Source organism: Neoarius graeffei, chromosome 23 (genome assembly GCF_027579695.1).
Source record: "Neoarius graeffei isolate fNeoGra1 chromosome 23, fNeoGra1.pri, whole genome shotgun sequence".
Classification (NCBI taxonomy): Eukaryota; Metazoa; Chordata; class Actinopteri; order Siluriformes; family Ariidae; genus Neoarius; species Neoarius graeffei.
This window is the reverse complement of record NC_083591.1, coordinates 47397969-47421031: the sequence shown is the minus strand read 5'-3', so window position 1 is coordinate 47421031 and position 23063 is coordinate 47397969. Positions and strand designations below refer to the sequence as shown.

The window sequence follows — 23063 nt, the reverse complement described above, 5'->3', positions numbered from 1 at the left end:
ACATCTTACCTTTCGCTTTTGCTGGGACTTTCCGATCACAGCTGACTCCCGAAATCCTTCTCCAACTGCTCCACCCTTCCTGCACTCGCTTTCTCACCTCACTATCGCAGCCCCCATTTTCCTGCACAGTTGACCCCAGGTACTTGAATTCACCTGGGGTCAACTTTTGGGCTTCAAAGATAATGAAATTAAATGTTTTTACATTAAAATAAATACTATAAAGAGCCTAAATTGACCGTAGGTGTGAATGTGAGTGTGAATGGTTGTCTATGTGTCAGTCCTGTGATGACCTGGCGACTTGTCCAGGGTGTACCCCGCCTTTCGCCCGTAGTCAGCTGGGATAGGCTCCAGCTTGCCTGCGACCTTGTAGAACAGGATAAAGTGGCTAGAGATAATGAGATGAGACTATAAAGAGCAGTAAAGAGTAATCAATGAAACAAAGTGTAACATCTGTTTGTTTAAAAAGATCTGTTTCAGGTGCAGTTTTATAAAAAATGAGCTCCAAGTTTTACTGAATATTAGTGTTGTACTCAAGACCACCGAAACCAAGACTTTTTTTTTTAGATCAAGTCAAGACCAGAGCAGTGTGTGTGAAGGGGGTGGGGGAGGGGTGACAGACATTACCAGGAAGAACATGTTCAAATTATCATACTTTTACTTCAGAAAGCCTGCGTGAAGACTTGTTGATAATGGTGGTGGCGAGCTTGCGCAATTCCCACCCGCACCACTTGACTCCACAGCAGTGATCCAATGGCAGGCCATAGGGCGAGACGATCAGGCCGGTGAGGAGCTGCACCACTGATGCTGGTTCCCTCATGGAGTGGGGTGCCAGAGCTCCGTTGGCCATGTCGTTTTGGGGTTTCAGCCAAGCCTTCATGGCTACCGTAGCAGCGCCAGGGCACACGAAGTCCCCACCATACTTCACCTTGGCTGGCAGTCCTTTACTTTGATACATTGCCCGCCGGGGGACGACGTGGACGTGGAGTATCAATGAGTCACTTTATTGATCACATTTGAAGCAGGAAATTTTACATCCAATCACAGTAAAGATGCTAACAAATAAATCAGACACTGCACAGGCAATTTAGTGAAATCCCCGCAGTTGTCATCATGACCAGTCTTGAAATAAAATCCATAGTCCTCTATGTCTGAGACTGAGACAAGACTGAGTAAAAATGTGGTCGATTCCAAGACAAGACCAAAACCTTCAAAAAGTGGTCTTGAGATCGGTCTTAAGCACCACAACACTACTGAGCATCTTATAGAACCAGACCCAGTTCTTCTGGAGACTTTGATTAGACTCACACTTGCTTCTTATTTTTTGCAGCAAAAGCCTTCGTTCTTCTTTAGGGTTCTGCCTGATGGCAGGTCCGCTCTGACAGCTTCAGCCATCAAAGTTTCGAGGGAAGGATTACAGGAGTGGTTTCTCATTTCCTTCTACTGGATTATTATAGAGGTTTTCTCTCAACCATTCACACACACATTCACGCACTATGGACAATTTAGAGTAGCCAGTTAACCTAACCATACAGTGCCATGAGAAAGTTTGGGCACCCTTGACAAATCCCAGTATTTTTCATTCATATATAATTGGGTGTTTGATTCTACAACTTAGTCTTGACATATGAAATAAATAAAAGACACAGACATATTTCAGCATTGAAGAGAAGTTTATTGGGCTAACAGAAAAAGTGCAATATGCAGCAAAACAAAAATAGGCCCGTGCATAAATTTGGGCACCCTAACAGAAACATTCCATCAATATTTAGTGGAGCCTCCTTTTGCAAAAATTACAGCCTCTAGACGCTTTCTATAGCCACCAATGAGTGTATGGATCTTGGACGAAGGCATCTTGGCCCACTCCTCCTTGCAAAACATCTCTAATTCCTTGAGGTTTGAAGGTCTACGAGCATGGACAGCTTGCTTCAATTCATCCCACAGATTTTCAATGATATTCAAATCTGGGGACTGGGATGGCCATTCCAAGACATTGTACTTGTTCCTCTGCATGTATGCCCGAGTGGATTTTGAGCAATGTTTCGGGTCATTGTCTTGTTGAAACATCCATCCCCGGCGCAACTTCAACTTTGTTACAGACTCTAGCACATTATCCTCAAGAATCTGCTGGTATTGAGTGGAATCCATGCGACCGTCAACTTTAACAAGGTTCCCAGTACCAGTACTCGCCACACAGCCCCACAGCATGATGGAACCTCCACCAAATTTCACTGTGGGTAGCAGATGTTTCTCTTGGAATTCTGTGTTCTTTTTACGCCATGTGTATTGCCTCTTGTTGTGACCAAATAACTCGATTTTTGTTTCGTCAGTCCACAAGATCTTATTCCAAAAGGATACTGGCTTGTCCAAATGTGCTTTTGCATAGTTCAAGCGACTCAATTTGTGGCGACTGCGAAGAAAGGGCTTCTTCCTCATCACTCTCCCGTACAGTCTTTCCTCATGCAAATTGCGCTGTATTGTTGCCCTATGCACAGTGACCCCATCTGCAGCTAGATCCCTTTGCAAGTCTCTGGTGGTGGTCTGTGGGTTGTTTTTAACAATTCTCAGCATCCTTCGTCTTTGCCTCCCTGAAATTTTTCTTGGCCTACCACTTCTGGCCTTGACAAGGACTGTGCCTGTGGCTTTCCATTTTCTTACAATGTTCCTCACGGTAGACACTGACAGCTGAAATCTTTTGGAAAGTTTTTTGTAGCCTTCCCCTAGTCCATACTGCTCTATAATCTTCGTTTTGAGGTCATGAGAAAGTTGTTTTGAGGCCCCCATCTTGCAGCTCTTCAGAGGACAGTCAAAGAGAAAGAGAACTGGCATTTGGCCACCTTAAATAGCCTTTGTCATGATTGGATGCACCTGCCTATTAAGTTCAAGGCTTAATGAGCTCACTTAACCAACTTGATGTTTTCAATTACTCTGTGATGATTAGTTACAGGTTTTCAAAGCAACAAAATGTCAAGGGTTCCCATACTTTTGCACAGCCTATTTTTCACATTTGATTTAATTTCATACAAAGGAATACACCAATAATTAAAATCAGTGTCTGCAAAACAACCCAGCACTTGGCTCTGATGGGCAAAGGAAGGACATGCCACTAGGGTGTTTTTCTGTGGAGACAGAGTCAATTATTGTACAACCTCAGACGGGGTGCCCAAACTTTCTCATGGCACTGTATGTCTTTGAACTGTGGGAAGGAACCGGAGCACCTGGAGAAAACCCACGCTGACACAAGGAGAACATGCGAACTGCACATAGAAAGGCCCCTGTCAGCCACTGGGCTCGAACCCAGAACTTTCTTGCTGTGAGGCAACAGTGCTAAACACTACACCACTGTGCCGCCCAGTCTTCATTATGGGGTGTGTGGTGTGTTGTTTTTGTTTGTTTGCTTCCTGAAAAATGCCTCTTTATGTAATATGCTGCTTTCTTTCCTGACATACAAAATGTTTTCTGTTACAGTACATTTCATTTTGTTCTGGAAAACTACTGTTTGAAAATCTAAAATCTCAGGAAAACTACACACCTGACTCTAATAAAAGCACTGACACTGGAGACTCCTTCCATAAACCTTCCATTAAATAAACATTTGTTCACAGAAAACTTTTGATGTGGAATCTGTTCATGTGGCTGCACAAGTCCCTGTGACTGAATTGCTAGTGTAGAAATAATAACATACTAGAGCAAGTGCATTAATATAAATCTGTGATTTGTTGTCAGAGCTGCTGTTATAGAATATTAAACAACAGCATGATGGTATAGACAGTGAGAGATGAGATTAACCATCATCCACCATGTTTGTTTATCTGAAGTGATGTGAGTTTGTGAGAAACTTGTGCAAGATCACGGTTTCGACTTTGATTGTTATCTAATAGTCATTTCAAGTTTTTCACAACTGTTACGCAACTGTGTGAGCGTGTTATTGCATCCGTGTTGTCCTGGTGTCTTTATAGAAGCAAATGGAAAAAATTAGTGCTCAAGGAAGTCCTAGGAATGGAGGAAAGAGGATGTATTTTCTTACAGTGGTTCTTGAAAGTTTGTGAACCCTTTAGAATTTTCTATATTTCTGCATAAATATGACCTAAAACAACATCAGATTTTCACACAAGTCCTAAAAGTAGATAAAGAGAACCCAGTTAAACAAATGAGACAAAAATATCATACTTGGTCATTTATTTATTGAGGAAAATGATCCAATATTACATATCTGCGAGTGGCAAAAGTATGTGAACCTCTAGGATTAGCAGTTAATTTGAAGGTGAAATTAGAGTCAGGTGTTTTCAATCAATGGGATGACAATCAGGTGTGAGTGGGCACCCTGTTTTATTTAAAGAACAGGGATCTATCAAAGTCTGATCTTCACAACACATGTTTGTGGAAGTGTATCATGGCAGGAACAAAGGAGATTTCTGAGGACCTCAGAAAAAGCATTGTTGATGCTCATCAGGCTGGAAAAGGATACAAAAACCATCTCTAAAAAGTTTTGACTCCACCAATCCACAGTCAGACAAATTGTGTACAAATGGAGGAAATTCAAGACCATTGTTACCCTCCCCAGGAGTGGTCAACCAACAAAGATCACTCCAAGAGCAAGGCGTGTAATAGTCAGCGAGGTCACAAAGGACCCCAGGGTAACTTCTAAGCAACTGAAGGCCTCTCTCACATTGGCTAATGTTAATGTTCATGAGTCCACCATCAGGAGAACACTGAACAACAATGATGTGCATGGCAGGGTTGCAAGGAGAAAGCCACTGCTCTCCAAAAAGAACATTGCTGCTCATCTGCAGTTTGCTAAACATCATGTGGACAAGCCAGAAAGCTATTGGAAAAATGTTTTGTGGACGGATGAGACCAAAATAGAACTTTTTGGTTTAAATGAGAAACGTTATGTTTGGAGAAAGGAAAACACTGCATTCCAGCATAAGAACCTTATCCCATCTGTGAAACACGGTGGTGGTAATATCATGGTTTGGGCCTGTTTTGCTGCATCTGGGCCAGGACGGCTTGCTGTTATTGATGAAACAATGAATTCTAAATTATACCAGCGAATTCTAAAGGAAAATGTCAGGACATCTGTCCATGAACTGAATCTCAAGAGAAGGTGGGTCATGCAGCAAGACAACGACCCTAAGCACACAAGTCGTTCTACCAAAGAATGGTTAAAGAAGAATAAAGTTAATGTTTTGGAATGGCCAAGTCAAAGTCCTGACCTTAATCCAATCGAAATGTTGTGGAAGGACCTGAAGCGAGCAGTTCATGTGAGGAAACCCACTGACATCCCAGAGTTGAAGCTGTTCTGTACGGAGGAATGGGCTAAAATTCCTCCAAGCCGGTGTGCAGGACTGATCAACAGTTACCGGAAACGTTTAGTTGCAGTTATTGCTGCACAAGGGGGTCACACCAGATACTGAAAACAAAGGTTCACATACTTTTGCCACTCACAGATATGTAATATTGGATCATTTTCCTCAATAAATAAATGACCAAGTATGATATTTTTGTCTCATTTGTTTAACTGGGTCCTCTTTATCTACTTTTAGGACTTGTGTGAAAATCTGATGATGTTTTAGGTCATATTTATGCAGAAATATAGAAAATTCTAAAGGGTTCACAAACTTTCAAGCACCACTGTATATTCCACTCATCCTCTCTGTTTGGATGAACGGATTTACAACATCTGTCCATGTAAACCTGTATATACATCCAACTACGCCTCCCATCTATTACAGGTTCCAGCTCACCTGCGACCTGCAGTAGGATAGATAAGCGGTAGAGATAATGGATGGATGGATGGATGGATGGATGGATGGATTGATTGAAGATGATGGAAAGAAACATTGTTAAGATGAACATTTTAAAATCAAAATAGTGAACTTAATCCAAGATCTCAGACTTAATATTTAATTCGTCTTGAATTGAACATTTTTTTCTGCAATTTTATATAACAATTGAGTAACTAATTAATTGATTGATCAATTAATCATCAGCACAGCCTTTAAAAGCGACATCCGTTTACAACACAGCCTTTTACAGCGATTTACCAACATTTAACAGCCATTTCTCAGTGATTTAACAGCATTTAACATTTTATCAGCGATCAGCGGCGACTAATCAGCCATTTAGTCTTGAACTTCATAGTAAGTCACCTTGTACTAACTTAGTGATTTGGGTTTTCTCTCATCTCATCTCATTATCTCTAGCCGCTTTATCCTTCTACAGGGTCGCAGGCAAGCTGGAGCCTATCCCAGCTGACTACGGGCGAAAGGCGGGGTACACCCTGGACAAGTCGCCAGGTCATCACAGGGCTGACACATAGACACAGACAACCATTCACACTCACATTCACACCTACGCTCAATTTAGAGTCACCAGTTAACCTAACCTGCATGTCTTTGGACTGTGGGGGAAACCGGAGCACCCGGAGGAAACCCACGCGGACACGGGGAGAACATGCAAACTCCACACAGAAAGGCCCTCGCCGGCCACGGGGCTCGAACCCAGGACCTTCTTGTTGTGAGGCGACAGCGCTAACCGCTACACCACCGTGCCGCCCCTGATTTGGATTTTTGTAAGTTTTAATACTACACACTAACAGCATGACTGTCTATTCTCATTCCTTTTTCTTTACCTTCATGATCATACTGATAAGTTTAAGAACCTTTAGGTCCTTACGGTTTACAATTCCTCTAGTTTCTGTAGAGAAAAGTAGTTTCAGTGTACTTCGACTAAGGTTTATCTGTTTAAAACAGTAGGTTAGTGTGTTGATAGGCCGACTAATTGTTCAGTGAGTAGTTCAGTTGGTGTTGTTGCTTTTCTCCACCACTGAGAGTTAGATTTTTTACTCTTTAGGTAAAATGATCCCAAACTCCACGACAACTGCACTGCATGTAGGTGATCTGCACCCTGATGTGACTGAGGTGATGCTGGAGGAGATGTTGAGTGCTGCAGGACCCGTTCACTCCATCCATCTCTGCAGGGACAAGAAGACTGGCTCCTCACGCGGCTACGCTTACGTCAATTTTCTGTATTGAGCCGATGGTAACAGAGTACAAACCATAAAGAAGACAGGAGAACGCTGTTCACTACACTGTTTCTGCATTTTAATACCAGTTTATAGCCTGCTTAAGGATACATGTCTCATTTGTTTTATTTTGCTGCTTTGTTTCATGGATAAGGTCAAATATGTGCCTTTACAAGACACAAAATTATATAAAAATCTTTTTATAACAGTTTTTTTTGCCTTCGAATAAATAGTTAAGGGCGGCATGTTGGTGTAGTGGTTAGCGCTGTCGCCTCACAGCAAGTCGGGGTTCGAGCCCCGTGGCTGGCGAGGGCCTTTCTGTGCGGAGTTTGCATGTTCTCCCCATGTCCGCGTGGGTTTCCTTCGGGTGCTCCGGTTTCCCCCACAGTCCAAAGACATGCAGGTTAGGTTAACTGGTGACTCTAAATTGACCGTAGGTGTGAATGTGAATGGTCGTCTGTGTCTATGTGTCAGCCCTGTGATGACCTGGCGACTTGTCCAGGGTGTACCCTGCCTTTCGCCCGTAGTCAGCTGGGATAGGCTCCAGCTTGCCTGCGACCCTGTAGGACAGGATAAAGCCATTAGAGATAATGAGATGAGATAAATAGTTAAAATTTTCATAGTCTTCCTGACCCATCTTTACCAAGGGTGCCAATACTTTTGAATCGGACTGTATATTCAGTGGTGCTTGAAAGTTTGTGAATCCTTTCGAATTTTCGATATTTCTGCATAAATATGGCCTAAGACATCATCAGATTTTCACACAAGTCCTAAAAGTAGATAAAGAGAATCCAGTTAAACAAATGAGACAAAAATATTATACTTGGTCATTTATTTATTGAGGAAAATGATCCAATATTATATATCTGTGAGTGGCAAAAGTATGTGAACCTTTGCTTTCAGTATTTGGTGTGACTCCCTTGTGCAGCAATAACTGAAACTAAACGTTTGCGGTAACTGTTGATCAGTCCTGCACGCCGGCTTGGAGGAATTTTAGCCCGTTCCTCCGTACAGAACAGCTTCAACTCTGGGATGTTGGTGGGTTTCCTCACATGAACTGCTCACTTCAGGTCCTTCCACAACATTTCCATTGGATTATGGTCAGGACTTTGACTTGGCCATTCCAAAACATTAACTTTATTCTTCTTTAACCATTCTTTGGCAGAATGACTTGTGTGCTTAGTGTCGTTGTCTTGCTGTATGACCCACCTTCTCTTGAGATTCAGTTCATGGGCAGAGGTGCTGACATTTTCCTTTGGATTTCGCTGGTATAATTCAGAATTCATTGTTCCATCAATGATGGAAAGCCGTCTTGGCCCAGATGCAGCAAAACAGGCCCAAACCATGATACTACCACCACCATGTTTCACAGATGGGATCAGATTCTTATGCTGGAATGCAGTGTTTTCCTTTCTCCAAACATAACGTTTCTCATTTAAACCAAAAAGTTCTAGTTTGGTCTCCTCTGTCCACAAAGCATTTTTCCAATAACCTTCTGGCTTGTCCACGTGATCTTTAGCAAACTGCAGACGAGCAGCAATGTTCTTTTTGGAGAGCAGTGGTTTTCTCCTTGCAACCCTGCCATGGACACCATTGTTGTTCAGTGTTCTTCTGATGGTGGACTCATGAACATTAACAATAGCCAATGTGAGAGAGGCCTTCAGTTGCTTAGAAGTTACCCTGGGGTCCTTTGTGACCTCGCCGACTATTACATGTCTTGCTATTGGAGTGATCTTTATTGGTCGACCACTCCTGGGGAGGGTAACAATGGTCTTGAATTTCCTCCATTTGTACACAATCTGTCTGACTGTGGATTGGTGGAGTCCAAACTCTTTAGAGATGGTTTAATAACCTTTTCCAGCCTGATGAGCATCAACAACGCTTTTTCTGAGGTCCTCAGAATTCTCCTTTGTTTGTGCCATGATACACTTCCACAAACATGTGTTGTGAAGATCAGACTTTGATAGATCCCTGTTCTTTAAATAAAACAGGGTGCCCACTCACACCTGATTGTCATCCCATTGATTGAAAATACCTGACTCTAATTTCACCTTCAAATTAATTGCTCATCCTAGAGGTTCACATACTTTTGCCACTCACATATATAATATTGGATCATTTTCCTCAATAAATAAATGACCAAGTATAATATTTTTGTCTCATTTGTTTAACTGGGTTCTCTTTATCTACTTTTAGGACTTGTGTGAAAATCTGATGTTTTAGGTCCTATTTATGCAGAAATATAGAAAATTCTAAAGGGTTCACATACTTTCAAGCACCACTGTACATAGTATAATAGACACCTATGATATTTCTTTCTCTCTTTGATTGAAATGATTGAGCTGTAACTTATTTTCATCCCCTCAGCCGAGCGAGCGCTGGAAAGCTTTGACTCTGAGCTCCTGATGGGGCGGCCCATACAGATGGCGTGGTCTCAGAAGGAGCCACCCGCAAAGAACACCGGCATCAGAAACCTCATCATCAGGAACTTGGACAAGTCCATTGACAGCATGTCCCTGGTTGACCTTTTGTCCATTTTCGGGATGGTCCTGTCATGCAAGGTTCAGGCTTTGAACTGGTCAGATCTGAATAGAATCTGTGTAGCAGGATTAGAATGATTTTAACACGTTTTAAAGTCCTGTATTAGCTCAGTTTGATGTAAATTCTGTGTTGACATGATGTGTCTCTCCTGAAGGTTGTAGGTGATGAGAAGGGCTCAAAAGGGTACGCCTACGTCCACTACCAGTCTGCTGACGCAGCGGATTTGGCGATAGAGAAGCTGGACGGAAAACTGCTGAACGACCGTCAAGTGTAAGCTGCGTATAAATGAGTACATTTTTATTGAAATCCTGATGTTGTTGATACAGAGGTTGTGTTTGGTCTTCTGAAGTTATTTCAGTTGTAATTTCTGTTGTAATTTTGTTAGTGTACGCATAATATCAAACAAAAGGGTTTAGATCAAGACTCTAAGACCCATGTCTCTGTTGTGTTACAGTTTCATCGAACACGTTAAGGTCAGCGAGCAGCACGAGGCTGAGGCGGACCCCTGGTCTCAACTGTTTCCCAAAATTTACATCAAAAACCTGGGTGAAGACGTGAACAATAAGCAGCTGAACACCGTCTTCAGCAAGTTCAGTGAGGATCGCTAACAGAGTGAGAGATGACATCGACACATTTACAAACATAACGAGTTCTGCATTTGATCAGGAAATAAAGACTAGGAACGTATTCTAGAGTTCAGACTGAGATATAAAATTGTCGGTGTGTTCAGGATCTGTGCTGAGTGTTCACATAGTGAAAGATGAGAGCGGGAAGTCCAGAGGCTTCGGCTTTGTGAGGTTTGCGAGGCACGAGGATGCACAGAGGGTGAGTGTACACTGCAGCCAAGTGTATTCCTGTATGTCCTTGTAGAAAGGTTCTTTACAGCAGGAGAATCTCTGGGTAATGGTGTGTGTGTGCGCGCAGGCTGTGATGAACGGAAGGGTGCTGAACGGTAGACGGGTGCACGTGAGCCGAGCACGAACTAAAGAAGAGAGACAAGCTCAACTCGGGCAGAATTCTGAGCAGGTAAACACACACACACACGGGATGCTGACTCTGCCTTCTTGGCTCCAGGGTCTGAAGGACAAGGAGGTGATGAACGACGGGAATCCAGTGCACTTGGGCGTGGCTCAGAGGAAGCAGGAACACCAGACTTACCTTGCCCCTCAGCAGAGGGTGGCGAGCGTGGAGCCAAACGCTGCACTGAACATCCACCAACCTGTGCTGCCTCCCTGCTCCATCCCGAACACCATTCCTGAGGTACACTTTAAAATGTTCTCCCAAATTACCACAAGAGGCTCCTGCTAGCTGGATAGCATCGCTAACTGCCACCTGTGATTCTGATGAAATAAAGTGTGTTAACGGGTATGTGCGTGTGTGTGTAGACCGGTGGCATCAAAAAATCTCCAGCTGTAGCCAGAGTCCCACCTAAAGAAAGTGCCCAAGCTGTTCAAAGAGAGTCGTCTGTGGAAAGCGTGCCAGCTGTTGAGACAGCTCCAGCTGTAAACGGTACTCCAGTTGTGGTTCTGGTTCCAGTAAAAGATCTTCCAGCCACGACTGATGCAGCGCCTTCTACAGCTGTGGCACCTGTGGGAGAAGTTCAGCCGAACAAGGACACAACGGTAAGAACAAAACATGAGTAATGAATAATAATAATAATAATTTCCTGTGTGTCCAGGATGTGTCCACATACCCACCAGCTGGAAAACGGCTGACGATCTACATGCTCGAGTCGTCTCCGGTACATGAACAAGTCAAGATGGCATGCGAGTTTTACACTCATACACACCCAAACACACACATCCATCTGGCTCATACACACTCCTGCTCTGCAGCTCAGCTTTTAATCCACTGTGTTTTTCTTCCCCGTTACGGTTTGCGGTGTTTCCTTGTCGAGACTGATAACTTCGACAAGCACCTGCTTTCAACTCATGTTGCTTTTGTTACTCAGTAATAGAGCGTAGAAAGAGTCTGGAGCCTGAGCCCCGCCCATGTTCTCTAACCGGATGGCTGGGACCATTCACTCTAATTGTATTCTCTCTCTCTCTCTCTCTCTCTCTGTGCAGATGATTCCATGTTCCCCCTTGTTCAGAAAATCCACCCAAACCTGGCGAATAAAATCACCTGGATGCTTGTGGAGCGCAAGAACAACTATGAAATCATGAATATGATTGGAGATCCTGAGCTCCTGCGTGCCAGAGTGAGTGCACACGCAGGCCCGTAGCCAGCATTGTGGAGGGGGGGGGTCTTTTTTCCCCAAAAGTGGACTTCATCTGGCCCCCTACTCCCGTACCCCCCAAATACACGAGCACACTTCAAATCTTCTAATTTAGACATTTTTTTATTCGTTATAAGTTCTCTGTTGTCTAACTTATTATTGTTATCTTCCTACAACTGTGCTGTGACTTCATTGTCTGTCTCTGTTGCTCACCTCAGTTGTCTGTTGTTGCTCTCCTTCATTGTCTGTCTCTGTTGTTGCTCTCCTTCATTGTCTGTCTCTGTTGTTGCTCTCCTTCATTGTCTGTCTCTGTTGTTGCTCTCCCTCATTGTCTGTCTCTGTTGTTGCTCTCCCTCATTGTCTGTCTCTGTTGTTGCTCTCCCTCATTGTCTGTCTCTGTTGCTGCTCTCCCTCATTGTCTGTCTCTGTTGCTGCTCTCCTTCATTGTCTGTCTCTGTTGTTGCTCTCCTTCATTGTCTGTCTCTGTTGTTGCTCTCCCTCATTGTCTGTCTCTGTTGTTGCTCTCCCTCATTGTCTGTCTCTGTTGTTGCTCTCCCTCATTGTCTGTCTCTGTTGTTGCTCTCCCTCATTGTCTGTCTCTGTTGTTGCTCTCCCTCATTGTCTGTCTCTGTTGTTGCTCTCCCTCATTGTCTGTCTCTGTTGTTGCTCTCCCTCATTGTCTGTCTGTTGTTGCTCTCCCCCATTGTCTGTCTGTTGTTGCTCTCCCCCATTGTCTCTGTTGTTGCTCTCCCCCATTGTCTGTCTGTTGTCGCTCTCCCCCATTGTCTGTCTGTTGTCGCTCTCCCCCATTGTCTGTCTGTTGCTGCTCTCCCTCACTGTCTGTCTGTTGTCGCTCTCCTTCACTGTCTGTCTGTTGTCGCTCTCCTTCACTGTCTGTCTGTTGTCGCTCTCCTTCACTGTCTGTCTGTTGTCGCTCTCCTTCACTGTCTGTCTGTTGTCGCTCTCCTTCATTGTCTGTCTCTGTTGTTGCTCTCCCTCATTGTCTGTCTGTTGTTGCTCTCCCCCATTGTCTGTCTGTTGCTGCTCTCCTTCACTGTCTGTCTGTTGTCGCTCTCCTTCACTGTCTGTCTGTTGTCGCTCTCCTTCACTGTCTGTCTGTTGTCGCTCTCCTTCACTGTCTGTCTGTTGTCGCTCTCCTTCACTGTCTGTCTGTTGTCGCTCTCCTTCATTGTCTGTCTCTGTTGTTGCTCTCCCTCATTGTCTGTCTGTTGTTGCTCTCCCCCATTGTCTGTCTGTTGCTGCTCTCCCTCACTGTCTGTCTGTTGTCGCTCTCCTTCACTGTCTGTCTGTTGTCGCTCTCCTTCACTGTCTGTCTGTTGTCGCTCTCCTTCATTGTCTGTCTGTTGTCGCTCTCCTTCATTGTCTGTCTGTTGTCGCTCTCCTTCATTGTCTGTCTCTGTTGTCGCTCTCCTTCATTGTCTGTCTCTGTTGTCGCTCTCCTTCATTGTCTGTCTCTGTTGTCGCTCTCCTTCATTGTCTGTCTGTTGTCACTCTCCTTCATTGTCTGTCTGTTGTCGCTCTCCTTCATTGTCTGTCTGTTGTCATCTGTCTCTGTTGCTCACTTCAGTTGTTGTTTATGGCATCAGAACACTCCTGATCTGCCCATGCTTTAGCATAAAAAACAACAATAATTTCTAATTGAGATAAATGTTTCAAGTAATCCTGAGATTGAAATAATATCGCACAGCCCTATAAGGACAATTAATTTAAAATTGCCCAAATGCAGCAACAGTGGGTGTTTTCACACACACTGGTCTGAACATTTTCATTTTTCAGCTAGTGCACACGTTTCTTTTCACTCTGATCCAAATGCCAAACCACTGACAGGGCGTCATGTTACCATGATGCCATGTTACCATGACGACTGAAAAACACGTGCTCTTAAAGTCTCGCATTTTACTGTCTTCACACCACACCACAGCTCCGATTTCCCAAGCTGAAAAAAAAATAAAAGCAGCCCCAGGTCCGACGCTACTAGTACCTAGCCATCGAGCCACCTAACTCATCTCTGTGTGTGCGTGTCACTGACACACACAGACTGACGGACAGGCTGACGCTACCCCCCACCCCCACTGATCACTCTGACAGATCGATCTACCACTACTGTTGTAAACAAAAGAAAAACAAAGTCCTGCACTCAGCACCTTACCCATTTTGGCCCTTTTTTGGAACATGGCGCCAATATTTTGGGACAAAGTAGCAGCAGATTTCCTGCGTTTTCTGTCTTTATCTTCTTTTATAGAGGGCTACTGCGTGACGTCACTGTACCGCGAGATTGTGCTAGGGCGCCATATTGGAAGACCAAGTACATGCATACATACATACTCACAATATAAAACAAAGTACGAGCAAGAGTAAAGTGACACGATGGCTGATAATTCTGGTTATGTGAGTACATTACCAGCTGCAGAAAGGGCACGGTATGTGGAGAAACTGGCTGTGATTGATGGGTTTGACCCATATGATAAGACTCGGGGCAAGGGAGAATGGATTTTTTTTATTTCATAATTTATTTTTAATTTACTACTTATCTGTTTTTATTTATATATATTTGAATTATTTGGACATGGGGAAAAACTATATTTAAAATCCAAAGAGGGATGGAGGGAGGAAAATTAAAACAAAAGAAAGAAATGAAATATAGAGTAGAGAATATTTGATAAAATTAAGGATGTTTTTATTCAGTAAACATTTAAAAAAATGTTCTACAACACTCTAGCCTGGTGACTTACCAGTAACAAAATAGACTTGAAGTATTCAGATCCGCTCTGCATAAAGCAGCTAAATCCTCTCTCTGTCTCCCGGCAGAAAGCTCCTTGGTTTGCTCCCCTTGTGTCTCAGGCCCACTTTACACGGGGACGGTATAAAACAAAAACGCAAAAGTCCGTTTTTGTTCTCACTTTTTTCCACGTCTACACGACCGTTTTCAAGGAGGAAATCTGCGTCTATACGGTGACGCATAAATGTCTCCGCTATGTCTGCACGCATGCGCAACGTCTTCTGTCTTGTCTGATCTGCACCGCTGTTCTGTCAAGTTATCCTACCAAGCCTACTACGCATGCGCGAAATCCAGGAGGGTAGGAAAATTTAACAGTAGTTTTGTCCCACCGATCAGCTGGGCTGATAGAAAATCGGTGAGAATTTCACACATTTGCCGATTTTTATGTTTTGTGCGTATTGGTCGAGTCAAATAATTTGTATTGACTTGTTTTGAATAATAAAACGGTCTGTATGAGAACTTGCTAGGATAACTTTACAGAACACCGGTCCGGCTGAGGTACTGTAGTGCTCGAGGGAGGAGCAGGAGCAAACCGAAACTCTTTTAATCTGCCTTTATTAAGTAACACTCATTCTTGTTTCGGTGAAGAAGAGAAAAGGCAGTGTCCATCTCAGCAAAATAAACCCGTTCGGCTGCTAGTTTTGTTTTCAGTCTCGGGTTTATGGTTTCACGAGCGGCTTGAATAGGCGGCGCGCGCGTGCACGCACACGCGTGTGCGTGCGTAACTTGGCGACACCAAACTGAGGAGCTCCAGCCGGGCGGGTGAGCAGGAAAACACATCTACTGCATTAAAACACAGAGCAGCTTGAAGGTCTGTTGGATCGGGTGTAATCAGACATGCACTTACTTTTTTTTTTGGATAGGGCAGTGTAGAGAGACAGGAAATGAGTGGGAGAAAGAGACAGGGAGGGATCGGGAAATGACCTCGGGTCGGAACCGAACCTGGGTCCCCGGATTTTATGGTATGATGCCTTAGCCATCTGAGCCACGACACCCCCACTTACTTTCTTACTTCCCGGGCTGGCATGTACAGTATATGACACATGTATGACGTAAACGCGTACCCGACGTGAGCAGATCCGAGCAGAGTTTCGCGTATTGGGTAGTTTAGACGGATACGCAATGGGGGCCGTTTTTAAACTTATCCACTCTGGAAGGCGTTTTCAATTTTATCCGTTTTTCAGCCTCGGAAACGCCGTCCTCGTGTAAACGAAAGGCACTTCTGATAAAATATTTAGTCGTTTTTACCCGACAGCGTCCTCGTGTAAACGGGCCCTCAATCACAGCTGGTATTCTGTAGAAAGACTTCTTTTCACCTTTCCCATCAGCTTTGTTAGAACACCCTAACACAGCACAAAAGTTTACCATTGTAGGTTTTTGATGAACCAAGTGCCTCGTGGGTTCACATACCGCGCGCTGCCGTTATTTCCCCCAAATCACGAGTTTGTTGGTCTTCCAATATGGCGCAGGGTTTGTTTACTTCCGGTTTCGGGTGACGTCAGTGAAAGGGGTCTAATGGGGGCATTACCACCACCCACTGGATTGGGGTGTAAAGCAGTCTGAACAAAACGTGTAAACATAAACATAGGAGAAATGAGCCGTTTTTCTAACTCGTCCTCACTTAGTCTACTTTTCTTTTTTGATTAGTCTGGATTTGATATTGTAAATTTAAATGTGAATCAATGTATATTCATCGGACATGAACAAATGAATAAATCTTGAGTAATCTTGAGGGGCGTGTGTGTCCGGGGGGGGCGGTGTCGCGGGGGGATCGAATGAACCCTCCGATCCCCCCTGGCTACGGGCCAGACACACAATACACCAACTGGACCAATAGAGATCTTGCAGTCACGTGACCGGAAAGTACACAACCCCCATCTTGTCGGTCAAAAACACCGCTGAATACTGCTGCACTCGTGTACAGAATGGATCAATTTCAACCGACGGACTACACGGCTCATTTTTCTAATGAACAGATAACTAGATATATGTCTAAAATAAACGATCTACAGATTTGTGACCCTTATGGCTTTCCGGACGGAGTTTTCACGACCGGATTTTGAACTGCCAGCGGAATACCCGGACGTGTATAATTACCTCATCAACTTTCCCTCGCTGTTCAGTGGTGAAGCACTGCGTGCTTATAAATCTCTGGACAGTTATCTTTACAGAAATTCAGGATTTGTCAGCGACTCAGATGTGGCATCTTGTAAACAAGAAAATAATCCTCACTGGATGGGTAAGTCACTTAAGTATTGAGTATAGCACTGACCAGCCGATTATAGAATAGAATAAGGTAATTCCAAATCGTCCGTGTTGTTTACATGGATCTGGCATTGGAGAGATAGAGGCTTGATTTCCAAAGAAAAAGGCCGCACCTTGCATATAATGTCCTTTTATTGCACAAAGGCGTTTCGGCGTGTGCCTTCCTCAGTGTGCAACAATGTAACCACAAAAACACTTTTAAATACCCACACCCATTACCACACCCCATTACAACAAACCAATGACAATGAAGTATTTAGACCATGTGTCAAAATAATCCTTCGATTGGAAAAATACATTCACAAAACATTACAGACATTATGTGCATATTTACAATTATGCAATGCAGTATAGCCATCAGTACATTATTACCTTCATAAAAAACAAGTCAGGGATAGCTCTTCATTCATCCCATTCGGTATACACGTATTCAAATTAAAAATATACCACGCCTCTCGCTGTAAGAGATGGTTCTCTCCATTTCCCCCTCGTGGAGACCTGTAAACCATCTCTAGTCCCATAAATTTCAACATACTAGCGTCATGGCCAGCAGACTGGAAATGCCTTGCCACAGATGATTTTTCATCGTTTTTTCTTATTGAGCATTTATGTTCAAAAATTCTCGTTTTTAACTGTCTCTTCGTTTTACCCACATAAAGTATTCCACAAGGACAAGTCAAAAGATAAACGACAAAGGTAGACAAACAAGTAATTCTTCCCTTGACTTTGTACGTTTTTCCTGTTTTGGAGTGCGTGAATTCTTTTTCTGTAAGCATAAAGTTACATGCTGCACAGTTAAACATTTGAAATTACCTTGTGAAACACGTGGAGGAAAAGATAAAAACGGTTGAGTGAATGCAGGGAAGTGCGACCGCACTGGTTTATCACGCAGACTTGGCGCTCTTTTGTAACAACTGCCTGGTAGATCCTGAAAAGAATTACCAATATTTGGGTCACTCTGCAGAATATGCCAATGCCGTTGTACAATAGTTTTCAAATCATTTGAGATGTGACCATACGTGGATACTAGAGTGACAGGAGGAATAATGTTAGAACGGTTATCTCATCTCATTATCTCTAGCCGCTTTATCCTTCTACAGGGTCGCAGGCAAGCTGGAGCCTATCCCAGCTGACTACGGGCGAAAGGCGGGGTACACCCTGGACAAGTCGCCAGGTCATCACAGGGCTGACACATAGACACAGACAACCATTCACACTCACATTCACACCTACGGTCAATTTAGAGTCACCAGTTAACCTAACCTGCATGTCTTTGGACTGTGGGGGAAACCGGAGCACCCGGAGGAAACCCACGCGGACACGGGGAGAACATGCAAACTCCGCACAGAAAGGCCCTCGCCGGCCCCGGGGCTCGAACCCAGGACCTTCTTGCTGTGAGGCGACAGCGCTAACCACTACACCACCGTGCCGCCCTAGAACGGTTATGTCTAGCGCTATTAGTAAGTAGATCTGAGCGCTGAATATTGCGCACACGCTCTAAGCAATTGTCCAACAAGTGGCCCGCATATCCCCTGTCGCGGAATCTTTCGCACAGTTCCCCTGCTTGTTGCTCAAATACTGCCTCGTTGTTACAAATCCTGCGCACTCTCAACAGTTGACTATAAGGTAAACTACGTTTAAGAGAAGGTGGATGGTAACTCTGATAATGTAAAAAGGTGTTGCGATCAGTATCTTTACGATATATTTCAGTATGCAAGACATTGTCAACCTTTTTCACCAAAACATCCAAAAATGGCATGACATTTTGATCATAACTCAACGTAAACTTGATCGAGGAAAGTCGAGTATTCACATAGTCATTAAACGCCAAAAGTTCCTCTTTTGAACCTGTCCACAAAAAGAACAAATCATCTATAAATCTATAAAACACCTTCAGATGTTGTTTGAATGGATTATCATTATAGATGAAATCATGCTCAAATTTTCCCATGAATAAATTTGCATAATTGGGTGCCATGGGAGAACCCATTGCAGTGCCCTGAATTTGCAGAAAAAAACTATTTTGGAACATAAAATAATTCTTTTTAAGGACCTCGTTGGCTAAGGACAATAAAAAGTCTGCATAAGGCACCCGATTGATCTGTAAATAATACTCCAGAGCAGTCAACCCTGCATCATGTGGAATATTTGTGTATAAGCTCGTCACATCCATAGAACATAACAAATCAGTTGCATTCACTTCTCCTATACATGACAATTTCACAAGAAAGTCAGTTGTATCTTTAAGGAAGGATGGTAAGTTATGTACTAGGTCTTTTATGTGGTGGTCCACAAATTTAGATAAAGGCTCAGTAAGAGATTGATTTCCAGAAACTATAGGACGGCCAGGTGGATCATTTAATGGGGTGTGGTAATGGGTGTGGGTATTTAAAAGTGTTTTTGTGGTTACATTGTTGCACACTGAGGAAGGCACACGCCGAAACGCGTTTGTGCAATAAAAGGACGTTATATGCAAGGTGCGGCCTTTTTCTTTGGAAATTGAGTTGCACATTTGGGTCAGCACCCTTACATTAGGAATTATTTAAGAGTGAAGCCTGCTCCAAGTAGAAAAAATACTTTGATAATTAACTGAGCAGAGATCCTCCAAAGATGTCCTATGAAGAAGTTGAACGCCTGACAGATGCAAGGGCGAGTACCTTTGCCTACACCGCAGAGGACTCTGAACAAATTTTATTCCCTGCACTGACGATGGAAATGCACGTTGATAGCTGGGAAACACAGTATAATCAATTAGAAAGTCTACAAAAAAAAAAAAGAGACGAGAGCATTGCTTCACGGAAGCGTACTTTCCCAATATTGGAGAAACAAGCGTATACCTAGAGGACTACGCATCATGAAAGAACCCACTTTGGGCCGAGATGATTCTGAATTCTGTAAAAAATGGTGTGAGATTCTTAATAGGTGTTCCCTTGATTTGATGTTGTTGGTGATTGATAGCCAAAATAAGAAACTTGTCAGTGTCAAACAAGAGATTACCGACTTGGAGTCTGAGCTTAAGGCAAAATACTCTTCAGCACAATTTAAGGAACTTTTACAGAAATGTGATGAGCAGATCAATATATACAAGACGGAAATGCAACAAAAGAAGATGGAGAAATATCGACGAGACACAATGGACTATCGCAACGACAATGTCTATCCATGGCTACGGGAAAACCGTGGCTTTGGAGGGAGGTCGAGACAATCCAGACAAAGACAACGGAATACCGTAAGCAGTGCCTCGTCTGGAGACTGGAGCACTGACACCGAAAGGTCTACAGCCAGGCGTTTTTTACGCTCCACCATGCTCGTTCCAGGGTCCTCTCTGGCGGCTCCGGAAGACAACATAAGACGCGGAGGGGAAAGAAAAAGAGGCAGAGGAGCGCAGAAATAAAAGATAGCGTCATCAACGTTTCAAGTAAAAAGCTAAGTCAAGACCAACTTTTAGTTTTATCTAAAGGCCTGTCTTTTGTTCCTGTGAAGAAAAATGATCCCTTTGTGACTAAAGTTGAGATGTTCAAGTTTTTTAGATCTATCTGCCTTAGGGCGTTTTATGTGAAAGGAACTGCAATGCAGTATAACCAACAAATGCCTGTTACATCTGATCAACATACAGCCGTAATCAAAAAGACTACCTTCAAACCTAAAAGCACTTTTCTCCCTCCCATAAATAACTCTTCAGTTGAAACGTTCTGCCGGCTGGTAGAGCAAGATGTCTTCTCTTGTTTAAGGACTGGGGAATATTCCCTAAGACCCAATCTTACGAACTCGGAGAAAGATGCATTACACACATTAATGACTGATGAGGACATAGTGATTAAGCCCGCAGACAAGGGGGGCTCCATTGTTATACAGGATAAAAGTACTTATGTTAAAGAAATTGAGAGACAGCTTGGGGATGTTAACTTTTATATGCGTCTACACAGTGACCCTACAGTAAGGTTCAATGAAGATATAAAAAAGGTTCTTAAGAGGGCATTGTCTGATTCAATTATTGACGAGAATACATATAAGTATTTCGTCTCGTCTCGTCTCGACCAATAGTCGAACCTCGGATCCAGGAGGAACAATGCGGTTTTCGTCCTGGTCGCGGAACACTGGACCAGCTCTATACCCTTCATAGGGTGCTCGAGGGTTCATGGGAGTTTGCCCAACCAGTCCACATGTGCTTTGTGGATCTGGAGAAGGCATTCGACCGTGTCCCCCGTAGTATTCTGTGGGGGGTGCTTCGGGAGTATGGGGTTCGGGGCTCTTTGCTAAGGGCTGTCCGGTCCCTGTACGAACGGAGCAGGAGTCTGGTTCGCATTGCCGGCAGTAAGTCAGACCTGTTCCCAGTGCATGTTGGACTCCGGCAGGGCTGCCCTTTGTCACCGGTTCTGTTCATAATTTTTATGGACAGAATTTCTAGGCACAGCCAGGGGCCAGAAGGAATCCTGTTTGGGAACCACAGGATTTCATCTCTACTTTTTGCGGATGATGTTGTCCTGTTGGCTTCTTCAAACCAGGACCTTCAGCATGCACTGGGGCGGTTTGCAGTCGAGTGTGAAGCGGCTGGGATGAGAATCAGCACCTCCAAGTCCGAGGCCATGGTTCTCGACCGGAAAAGGGTGGCTTGCCCTCTCCAGGTTGGTGGAGAAGTTCTGCCTCAAGTGGAGGAGTTTAAGTATCTCGGGATCTTGTTCACGAGTGAGGGAAGGATGGAGCGTGAGATCGACAGGCGGATCGGTGCAGCCTCCGCAGTGATGCAGTCGCTTTACCGGTCCGTTGTGGTGAAGAAGGAGCTGAGCCAAAAGGCGAAGCTCTCAATTTACCGGTCGATCTACGTTCCGACTCTCACCTATGGTCATGAGCTTTGGGTAATGACCGAAAGGACAAGATCGCGGATACAAGCGGCCGAAATGAGTTTCCTTCGCAGGGTGGCTGGGCGCTCCCTTAGAGATAGGGTGAGAAGCACAGTCACTCGGGAGGAGCTCGGAGTAGAGCCGCTGCTGCTCCACATCGAGAGGAATCAACTGAGGTGGCTCGGGCATCTTTTTCGGATGCCTCCTGGACGCCTCCCTGGGGAGGTGTTCCAGGCATGTCCCCCCGGGAAGAGGCCCCGGGGAAGACCCAGGACACGCTGAAGGGACTATGTCTCTCGGCTGGCCTGGGAACGCCTCGGTGTTATTCCCGAGGAGCTGGCCGAGGTGTCTGGGGAAAGGGAAGTTTGGGCTTCCCTGCTTAGACTGCTGCCTCCGCGACCCGGTCCCGGATAAAGCGGAAGAAGACGAGATATAAGTATTTGTTACAGGCTAACCCCGTTAGGCCAGTTTTTTACACTCTACCAAAAATCCATAAAAGGTTAAATGATCCACCTGGCCGTCCTATAGTTTCTGGAAATCAATCTCTTACTGAGCCTTTATCTAAATTTGTGGACCACCACATAAAAGACCTAGTACATAACTTACCATCCTTCCTTAAAGATACAACTGACTTTCTTGTGAAATTGTCATGTATAGGAGAAGTGAATGCAACTGATTTGTTATGTTCTATGGATGTGACGAGCTTATACACAAATATTCCACATGATGCAGGGTTGACTGCTCTGGAGTATTATTTACAGATCAATCGGGTGCCTTATGCAGACTTTTTATTGTCCTTAGCCAACGAGGTCCTTAAAAAGAATTATTTTATGTTCCAAAATAGTTTTTTTCTGCAAATTCAGGGCACTGCAATGGGTTCTCCCATGGCACCCAATTATGCAAATTTATTCATGGGAAAATTTGAGCATGATTTCATCTATAATGATAATCCATTCAAACAACATCTGAAGGTGTTTTATAGATTTATAGATGATTTGTTCTTTTTGTGGACAGGTTCAAAAGAGGAACTTTTGGCGTTTAATGACTATGTGAATACTCGACTTTCCTCGATCAAGTTTACGTTGAGTTATGATCAAAATGTCATGCCATTTTTGGATGTTTTGGTGAAAAAGGTTGACAATGTCTTGCATACTGAAATATATCGTAAAGATACTGATCGCAACACCTTTTTACATTATCAGAGTTACCATCCACCTTCTCTTAAACGTAGTTTACCTTATAGTCAACTGTTGAGAGTGCGCAGGATTTGTAACAACGAGGCAGTATTTGAGCAACAAGCAGGGGAACTGTGCGAAAGATTCCGCGACAGGGGATATGCGGGCCACTTGTTGGACAATTGCTTAGAGCGTGTGC

General features: G+C 43.9%; 1 pseudogene; it reads left to right on the top strand.

Moving 5' to 3' along the window:
• Positions 1 to 6857: 6857 nt before the first annotated feature.
• Positions 6858 to 11789, top strand: LOC132871304 (polyadenylate-binding protein 4-like; annotated as a pseudogene).
• The last annotated feature ends 11274 nt before the right edge of the window (positions 11790 to 23063 follow it).